A 10,517-nucleotide genomic window follows, 5' to 3' on the forward strand; every position below is an offset into this window, starting at 1 on the left:
TGGTTCAGCCCGATCTGGACAAATCATGGCTGGGTTTTGAGAGGCAGTTCTGAGCTGGCTATTTGAGAAGTAACACTTATGATAAGGCAGACAGGGCCTTCACTTGGGAGGCTGAACAGTAAACTGTAAATGAACCCGGACTGGGATTCCAGACACCTGAGTTCCTTATCTTGCTTGACTCTGCATTTTGTATGTTTCATTACCATTAAATTTTTGAGATATCTCTTTCCTAGGTGAATTACAAAGGTAGAAAACCGAAGTATCTTTTTATTAGGCCATCTTATTAGGTATAAATTGGGAAAGAGGGAAATAAACCTATCACTATTTGAAGAAAAGGAGTATGTAGTTGGAAACACCAAGAGCATGAACTGAGAAACTGTTGCAAACAATAAAAGAATTCTGCAGAATAATATGGTAAAGAATTAATAAATAGCCACTGCTTTCATATATGCAAACATCAACCAGGTAGAAGACCTAATGGAAAAAAATATCCTATTTATAATAGAAACAAAAAAGATGGAAAAGAATTCATTTTGTAAAGAGATTTAATAATTTCTTTATAAAATACCTTGGAATTATTCAATCACTTCTTTACAAAAGACCTATATGCAGAAAATGTTAAAATATTACCAAAGAGGAGCACCAGGGTGGCTCAGTCAGTTAGGTGTCCAAATCTTGATTTCGGCTCAGGTCATGATCTCACAGTTCATAAAATCAAGCCCCACATCAGGCTCCACGCTTACAGCATGGAGCCTACTTGGGATTCTCTCTCTCTCTCTCTCTCTCTTTCTGCCCTTCCCCTGCTCATGTGCACACACTCTCTCTCTCACTCACTCAAAATAAATAAACATTAAAAAGATATATTAGCAGGGGCACCTGCATGGCTCTGTTGGTTAAGCACCCAACATCAGCTCAGGTCATACTCTCACGGTTCATGAGTTCGAGCCCTGCATCAGGCTCCATGCTGACAGTGCAGAGACTGCTTGGGATTCTCTCTCTCTCCCTCTCTGCCCCCTCCCCATTTGCATTCTCTCTCTCTCTCTCTCTCTCTCTTTCTCTCAAAATAACAAATAAATAAACTTAAAATATATATCTATATCATCTATCTATTTAAGCAAAGAACATCAAAGATTTGAATAGAAAAACATGTTCTTGTATAAAATGACTCAATAACATGAAGATGTCATTTTTACTATATTTACATTTATCCTAATGCCACTAGAAATACCAACAAAGTTATTTTTTAAAACTAAACAAGGTGATTCTAAATTCCATAGGAAAAATAAACAAATAGGAGCTTCCAACTCCTATTTTGGCTTAGGTCACGATTCCAGGGTCGTGGTATCGAGCCCCATGTCAGGCTCTGTGCTGAGCATGGAACCTGCTTAAGATTCTCTCTCTCTCTTTCTCTCTCTTACTCTCTCTCTCTCTCTCTCTCCCTCTGCCCCTCTCCCACTCGTGGTCTCTCTCTCTAAAAAGAAAAGAAGAAAATAAAAATAAGCAAATAGGAATATCTGGTAAAACTCTGAAAAATAGAATGAGAAAAACCAGGTGCATCAGACATTCAAACTTATTACATAACCACAACAAGACAGTGCAGCTATGTCACATGAATAGATAGGGAGTAACTACTTGGACAGAAGAGAAAGTCCAGAATACACCCAAAATATAAAGAATTAAGTATATGATAATGGTGGCATCTCACACAAGAGGAGAAAAAAGAGACTGTTTCAAGAGAGTTGATGGGACAGCAAGGTAGCCCACGTGGGGGAAAAAAAAAAGATCCATTCTTCACTCTCTTCTTCAAGATAATTTCAACATGAATCAAAATTTAAGTTAAAAAATAAAGATACTAGGAGAAAACATAAATTCCTTTATTTCATTGGCATGAAAAAGTCTTCTCTAATCATGACTAAAATTCCAAAGAAATTTGACAGACACCAGACATAAAAAGAAAGAAAGAAAGAAAGAAAGAAAGAAAGAAAGAAAAAGAAAAGAAGAAAGAAAGAAAGAAAGATCAGGGGGGAGAAAGAAAGGGAAAAAGACTTCTACATGGCAAAAATACCAGAATCAATTTTTTTTAATTTTTTTGAATGTTTATCTATTTTTGAGAGGGACGGAGAGAGAGAGAGAGCGAGCACAGATGGGGGAGGGGCAGAAAGAGAGAGAGAGAGACAGACAGACAGACAGAATCTGAAATAGGTTGCAGCCACTGAGCTGTCAGCACGGAGCCCGATGTGGGGTTCGAAATCTGAACAGCGAGATCATGACCTGAGCTGAAGTTGGACGCCTAACCGACTGAGCCACCCAGGCACCCGCGGAATCAAATTTAAAAAGCAAACAATATACTGGGGAAACTTTTTCTGTAACTCATATCACAGACAAAGGGCTAATCCCTTGATATGCAAAGAGCTCTGGGAAGCAAAAAGAAAAACAACCCAATATTAAAATGGGCAAGGATAAAAATGGATAATTCATCAACAAAGGAAGTGCATGAAGAGATGTTCAAATTAACCCAGAGTAAGAAAAGTGCAAAACACACTGATCTGCTATTTTTTACCAACAGATTGGCAAAAACCTTAACATGACACTCTTAGTGAGCCCACAGCAGTCTCATTCATCTGTGGTAAAGTTAATGAACAACATAAATTGGTACAACCCCTATCGAGCGCAATTGGAAATGCCAAAATTTAAAATACATATACCCTTTGACCCCAAAACTCCATTTCTGAGAATTTATAACAGCAACATTTACCAGTAAGCGTGAAATGCTGAATGCACAAGGTTATTTGCTGCAGTATTGTTCATAACAGCATATGATTAGAAAGAATCTAAATGTTCATTAACAAACTGGTTAAATAATTTACAGTATATAAACAATGGTACACAATTATAAAAAGGAATGAGTGGGACTTCTGACTCCACCAAAATGAAATAGCCTCATTTCTCCTAGTCTTCTTGCTTAACTAAAAAACCCTGGACATGACACAACAACAAGCATAAGAAGACTCTGAAGGATGGAAAGGAGAAGATACATTACAAACCAATAGCTGTCATGAATTTAGATGCAAAAATCTTCAACAAAATATTAGCAAATCAAATCCAACAGTGTTTAAAAATAATTATATACCATGCCCAACTGGGATTTATTTGAGGTATAGGGGAAGAAAAAATTTTATTCTATCCTTCTAGTTTCTTTTGGTTAGTCTACTAATCAAATCAACGCAAGGTGTATTCACAGGAGAAAAACAAATTTAATTACATACATACAGGAAGAAATATGAGACCCAGGGACAAGTTGGTCAGTTGAGGCTTATATGCCATCCTGAGCTAAGGAATGGGATAGGGATCTGGGGCTTCAAAGGGAAGGAGGATAATTTACAGGACAATAAGAACAGATGTTTGGTAGATGTTTGCCCTGCCATACAGACAGGTCTTTCAGATAAAAATTCTCTCCAGTAATAGCTCTCTTTCTTGACCAGGCCCCCTGTCTAAATACTTTCAGGTAGTTAAGAGAGAGGTAAGAGTTTGTCTTGAGTTTGCTGGGTCTGGATTGCCTTAAGCTCAAAATAATCCGCATGACAAAGTGTCATATTTTGGGTCAGTATTTGGTCCTCCTCACAGGTATGCAATTGTGGTATCCTAATTTATAATAAGAAATATATATTGGATCTTCCTCCCAGTTTCTGGCACAGAGCTCCTAAAACCCTTGGAATTTCCTGTGAGGAGAGTCATAAAGGTAACTTTTGTTATCTTAATGAGGTAACTTTTGGAAAGCACCTAAGGTGGGAGCTAGCTGTCAGGAAAACTAACCATGTGCTTAGACGATTGGAACACTCAGTTCTACCTCCCTGATCTCTGGGGTAGAAGAGATCTACCTTCTAAGGTAGAAGTGTTGGAGAATTCAATCACCAATAGCCAATGATTTAACCTATAATGCCTTTGTAATGAAGCCTCCATAAAAACCCAAAAGGATGAGGTTTGGAGAGCTTCCAGGTTGGTGAACAAAAGGCTTCCACATGCCACCATTCCAGACTCCAAACTCAACAAGTCTCTTCTGGCTGTTGGTTTGTATCTTTTAATATAATTTGCAATAAGTCAGTAATCCATTGCATAAATGGGTTTCCTGAGTTCTGTAAACCACTGTAACAAATTAATCAACCCTACGGAGGGGTCATAGGAACCACTGATTTACAGACAGTTCGTCAGAAACAGAAACACAGATTAACAACCTGGGTTTGTGACTGGATCTGAAGTGGAAGGCAATCTTGTGGGACTGAACACTTAACCAGTGGAATCTGATACGATCTCCAGATAGTGTTAGAATTGAGTTGAGGGGCACCTGGGTGGCTCAGTTTGTTAAGCATCCAACTCTTCATTTAGGCTCAGGTGATGATCTCACAGTTTGTGAGTTCAAGCCCCCTGTCAGGCTCTGCACTGATAGTGCAGAACCTGCTTGGGATTCTCTATCTCCCTCTCTCTCTGCCTCTCCCCCACTGGCATGCACATGTGCACTCTCTCTCTCTCTCTCAAAAATAAATAAATAAACATTTAAAAAAAAAGAATTGAGGGGCGCCTGGGTGGCTCAATTGGTTGAGCAGCCAACTTCGTCTCAGGTCACGATCTCGCGGTCCGTGAGTCCGAGCCCTGCATCCGGCTCTGGGCTGACAGCTTAGAGCCTGGGGCCTGCTTCGGATTCTGTGTCCCCCTTCTCTCTCTGACTCTCCCCCACTTATGCTCTGTCTTGTTCTGTCTCTCAAAATAAATGTTAAAAAAATTTTTTTTAAAGAATTGAGATGAACTGTATGACACTCAGCTGGTGTGGGAGAATTGCTTTTTGGTATGGGGAAAACTCCCTCCCACCACACACACACACACACACACACACACACACACACATTGGAATAACAAGTCAGTTCAACATAACAGGTTAACGAGAAGTGATATGATCATATCAATTGATGTGGACAAAGCATTGACAAAATACACCTATTCATGATAAAAAAAAAAAAAAAACCTCTCAGCAAACTGGGAATAGGGGGAAACTACTTCAACTTGATAAAGAACATCTATCAAAAAACCTATAGCTAATATCATACTTAACAATGAAAGACTGAATATTTCTCTCTATGATTAGGAACAAGCCAAGGATGTCTGTTCTCACTGCTAGAAGTTATAGCCAGTGCAATAAGGCAAGAAAAAATAAAAAAAAGATAGGAAGAAAAAATCACATCTATTTGCATATGACATGGTCCCTTATATAGAAAACACCAAGGAATCTAAAAATATAAAAAACAAACAAACAAACAAAAAATACAAAACCTCCTAGAACTAATAAACAAGTTCAACAAGGTCATAGGATATAAGATCAACACACAGATATCAATATGTTTGTATAAACTAATAACAAACATGTAGAAACTGAAATTAAAAACACAATACCATTTAGTATAACTCCAAATATAATTAAAGAATTAGGTTAAAACTTAACAAAAGATATGCAGGATCTGTATTATAAAATTACAAAATTATGGGGTGCCTGGGTGGCTCAGTTGGTTAAGCGTCTGACTTTGGCTCAGGTCATGATCTCATGGTCCATGAGTTTGAGCCCCACATCAGGCTCTGTGCTGACAGTTCAGAGCCTGGAGCCTACTTTGGGTTCTGTGTCTTCCTCTCTCTCTGCCCCTCCCCTACTCATGCTCTGTCTCTCTCTCTCTCTCTCTCTCTCTCTCTGTCTCTCTCAAAAATAAATAAGCATCAAATTTTTTAAAAATTATAAAATGCTGATGAAAGATAGCCAGTATTTAAATAATTGCAGGGACATTCCATATTCATGGGTCAGAAGACTCAATGTAGTAAAGATGTCAATTCTCTTTAAATTGATCTATAGGTTTTATCTAATTCCTATCAAAATCCCAGCAAGGTTTTATTTTATTTTTTATAGATATGAACAAGTTTAGATTGGTTAAACCAATACTGAAAAAGAAAAATAAAGTGGGAAGAATTACCCTACCTGATAATAAAGTCTATTATATAAGTACAATAATCAAAGCAATTCAATATTGGAAGAAGGAAAAATACATAGATCAAGAGAACAGAATAGAGAATACATAAATAGACTCATACATATATGCCTAACGCAAAAACAATTTGGGGCACCTAGGTGGCATAGTTGGTTGAGCATCTGACTCTTGATTTCAGCTCAGGTCATATCTCATGGTTCATGACATCGAGACTTTCATCAGGCTCTGCACTGACAGTGTGGATCCTGCTTGGGATTCTCATCTTCCTCTCTCTCTGCCCCTACCCTGCTTGTGCTCTCTCTCTCAAAATAAATAGATAAACTTAAAAAAATTTTTTTAACTTTATTTTTAATTTTTTAAAAATTTACATCCAAATTAATTAGCATATCATGAAGCAGTGATTTCAGGAGTAGATTCCTTAATGCCCCTTACCCATTTAGCCCATCCCCCCTCCCACAACCCCTCCCGTAACCCTCAGTTTGTTCTCCATGTTTGTAAGACTCTTCTGTTTTGTCCCCCTCCCTGTTTTTATATTATTTTTGTTTCCCTTCCCTTATGTTCATCTGTTTTGTCCTCATATGAGTGAAGTCATATGATTTTTGTCTTTCTCTGACTGACTAATTAAAACTTAAAAATTTTTTAAACAAAAAAACAATTCAAGGGGGGAGGATAGGCTTCTTCACAAATGAGGATGGAAAATTGGACATCCATAAGCAAAACAAAACAAAACAAAATAGAAAAACAAAAAACCTTGACTTAAACCTCACAGTTTACACAAAAATGAACTTAAAATATTACAGACTCATATGTAAGATGCAAAACTATGAAACTTTCAGAAAAAAATTAGAAAAAAAATCTTTGGGGTGGTTATGGGCTTTGTGTCCCCCTCAAAATTCATGTTGAAGTCCTAACCTTCAGCATCTCAGTGTGACTGTTTTGGAGATAAGGTCTTTAAAGAGATAATTAAGGTTAAATGGGGTCATTAGGATGGGTCTTAATCCAATATGACTGGTGTCCTAATAAGAAGAGGAAATTAGGACATAGACACACATAGGAGAAATCCTGTGAGAAGCCAATCTTGCTGACACCTTAATCTTGAACTTCTAGCTCTAGAATTGTGAGTAAGTAAATAAATAAATAAATTCCTGTTGTTTATACCACCAGTCCATGGTACTGTGTTATGGCAGTACTAGCAAAGTAGTAAAGGAGTGTAGAGCTAGGCAATGAGTTCTTAGACTTGACACTAAAAGCATGATCCATAAAAGGTAAAACTGATAAAGCAGACCTCATTAAAATTAAAACTTTTTTCTCTATGGAAAGACTCTGTTAAGAAGATAAAAGGACAAGCTACAGACTAAGAGAAAATTGTTGCAATCCACATATCTGACAAGGGACTAGTATCTAGAATACACAAATAACTCAATACTCAACAATAACAAATTCAAAAACAATCCAATTAGAAAACAGACGAGAGACATGAATAGACATTTCACCAAACAAGATAGATAGAAGGCAAATGAGCATATGAAAATATGCTCAACATCATTAGCCATCAGGAGACTGTAAATCAAAATTATAATGAGATATCACTACATGCCTATCTGAATGGCTAAAATGAAAAATAGTGACAATGCCAAATGCTGGTGCAGACACAGAGAAACTGGAAACAACCCAGCAACTGCACTCTGGGGCAATTATCCTGGAGAAATGAAAATGAATCTTCACGCTAAAATCTGTATACAAATGTTCAGAGCGGTTTAATTTGTAATAGCCCAAAACTGATAACGGCCCAGATGTCTTTCAATGAGTGAATGGTCAAGCAAGCTATGACATGTCCATAACCACAATATGCTGATCAGCAGTGAAAAGGAACAAACAGGCCTACGATACACACAACAACCTGCATGAATCTCCAGGAAATTATGTTAAGTTAAAAAATCAATCCCAGAAGGTTCAAGCTATATGATTCATTTGTATATCAGTCTTCAGATGTCAGAACTATAGACAAGCAGGACAGATTGATGGTGACCAAGGGTAAGAAAAGATGAGGAGGAAGTGGTGGGGAGGAAGCAGATGTGCCAATACCAGGGCAACACATGAGATCTTTGTGGTGATGGAACTATTCTGTATGTTGACTGTATCAGTGTTAATACGCTGGTGATGTTAACGTAATACGTTGGTTTTGGCAAAAGGTCACCACTGAGGGAAACTGGATAAATGGTACACAAGACCTCTCAGAATTATTTCTTATAACTGCATGTGAACCTACAAAAGTTTTATGTTAAAAAAGAGAGAAAATGAGAATCCTCTCTATAATGATGTGGGGAGATCTCACTATTAAGTGGGAAAAAAAAAAGGATCAGAGAAGTGTGAAAATTTGCATGCATAGGTAAATCTGGAAGGATACATGTGAAACTACTTAGGTTATTCACTGAGGAATCCCTAAGGGTGGCAAGAGGTGGATGGGGAAGGGGGTGTGTGGGAAAGGCACATGTGTTTTTATAATGTCGGCTTTTTAACCATGGGAAAAACTTAAAAAAAGAGAAGAAAAAAGATTCTTCTAGCTTCCTCTGTAAGGAGAGTGGATTGGAGGGACCAAAGGTGGAATTGGAGAGACCAGAAAGGACACTTTACCCAGCTGGAGAACAACAGAGCTCCACATTCTCCAATGCAGCCTAATCTACCTTTTAAAACAGATTGACCACTGGGGCATCTGGGTGGCTCAGTTGGTTGAGCGTCCAGCTCTTGATTCCTGCTCAGATCATGATCTCAGGGTCATAGTTTCCAGCCCCGAGTCGGGCTCTCCACTGACAGTGCAAAGCCTGCTTGGGATTCTCTGTCTCCTCTCTCTCTGTCCCTGTCCTGCTCCCGTGCATGCACGCACTCTCTCTCTCTCTCAAAAATAAATATACATTTAAAAATAAAAATAAAACAAATTAACTGCTCCCCTCTGCTGGGAAAACTTCCTCACCCCTAGGAAAAAGGGCAGCCACAGAGCACAACATTCAAGACATTTCACAATGTGGTCTACCGCTGATATCTCCTGGCGCATCCTGTCTCACTGCCCCTTGAATCACGATGTTCTTTCATCTGAACTCTTGAAGTACTGTCACACCTTTGTGCCTTTGCCCATGCTCTTCCTTCTGCCTGGAATGCCCTTCCTGCACATTTCACACTTAGCATCTCCAACTCTTTAAGATCAAACTCCAGGTTCTCCTTTTTTCTGGATGCTTTTCTGACCAATCCATCTCCTAAAACCCTATATCCAATTAACTGCTCTCTGTTGAGCGTTCCCAAGGCACTTTCTCTTACTGCCATTTTATCACTTGTGACATTGGCATACACTCAGATGTGACTTTAATTAATTGTTACTAAATAATTAATTGAGTGGTCATTTGTTTAATATCTTTTCCCCCACTAGACTGCCAATTTCAGGAAGGTAGGAACCATGTCTGTCATACAATCTCATTTACTGGGGCTCTGTCTGGGATCCCGGGGCTTACTGCTAAGGGGTTCTCTGAAGGGTTTGGGATCTTGAGCCCCCATTCATCTTAAAGGAGCAACATCCTGAAAGGTGGTGCTGGAGCATGTTCTAACTGGCACTGAAAGGACTGAACTCTTACTCTCCTTGTTCAGTTCATGCAACCTTATTATTGGAGCCCTACCTGGCAGGCTCCAATGAGCCTCTCTGAGGTTCCAGCCCACCAGATGTAAGGGGTTAAACTCTGCCAGCAGGGCTTGGGGGCAGGGAGCCTAGAGCAACACAGAGGTCACCAACCACAAGTGACTGTTTAAATTTAAATTAGTTTAAATTAAATTTAAAAAATTAAGATTCTTAGTCAAGTTAGCCATATTTCTTTTTTTTTTATGTTTATTTTTGAGAGAGAGAGTGGGTGGGGTAAGGGCAGAGAGAGGGGACAGAGGATCTGAAGTGGGCTCCCCACCGACAGCAACAAGTGAGCTCAATTGTGGGACTCAAACTCACGACCGACCCTGAGATCATGACCTGAGCCGAAGTCAGACGCTCAACTGACTGAGCCATCCAGGCGCCCCAATCTAGCCACATTTCAAATGTTCAATAGCTATCTGTGGCTAGCGGCCACTATGTGACACAGCATGGAATTATAAAACATTTGCATCATTACCGGCAGTTCTATTGAACATCCCTGAGATGTATAGAATTACTCTTTACTGAGTGCCTCCCATAAAGTAGCAGCCTACCAAAGTACATCAGAGAGTATGCTCTGGGGTCAGACTGTCTGGGTTTGAACCCCAGCTCTACAGTCACTAGCTGCATGACCTTGAGCAAGTTTCTTCATTTCTCTGTGCCTCATTTTCTTCAACTGTAAATCTGGAGTAAGTCATAGTAGTATCTATCTCATGAGGTTGTTGTGAGGACTCCATGAGATAATACATATAAAACTTGGGAACACTGCCCTGGCCCATAGTAAATGCTCGGTACCTGGTTTGTTTGGTTTTGAAATTTTTTTCTTT

This window comes from Leopardus geoffroyi, chromosome A3 (genome assembly GCF_018350155.1).
Source record: "Leopardus geoffroyi isolate Oge1 chromosome A3, O.geoffroyi_Oge1_pat1.0, whole genome shotgun sequence".
Lineage (NCBI taxonomy): Eukaryota > Metazoa > Chordata > Mammalia > Carnivora > Felidae > Leopardus > Leopardus geoffroyi.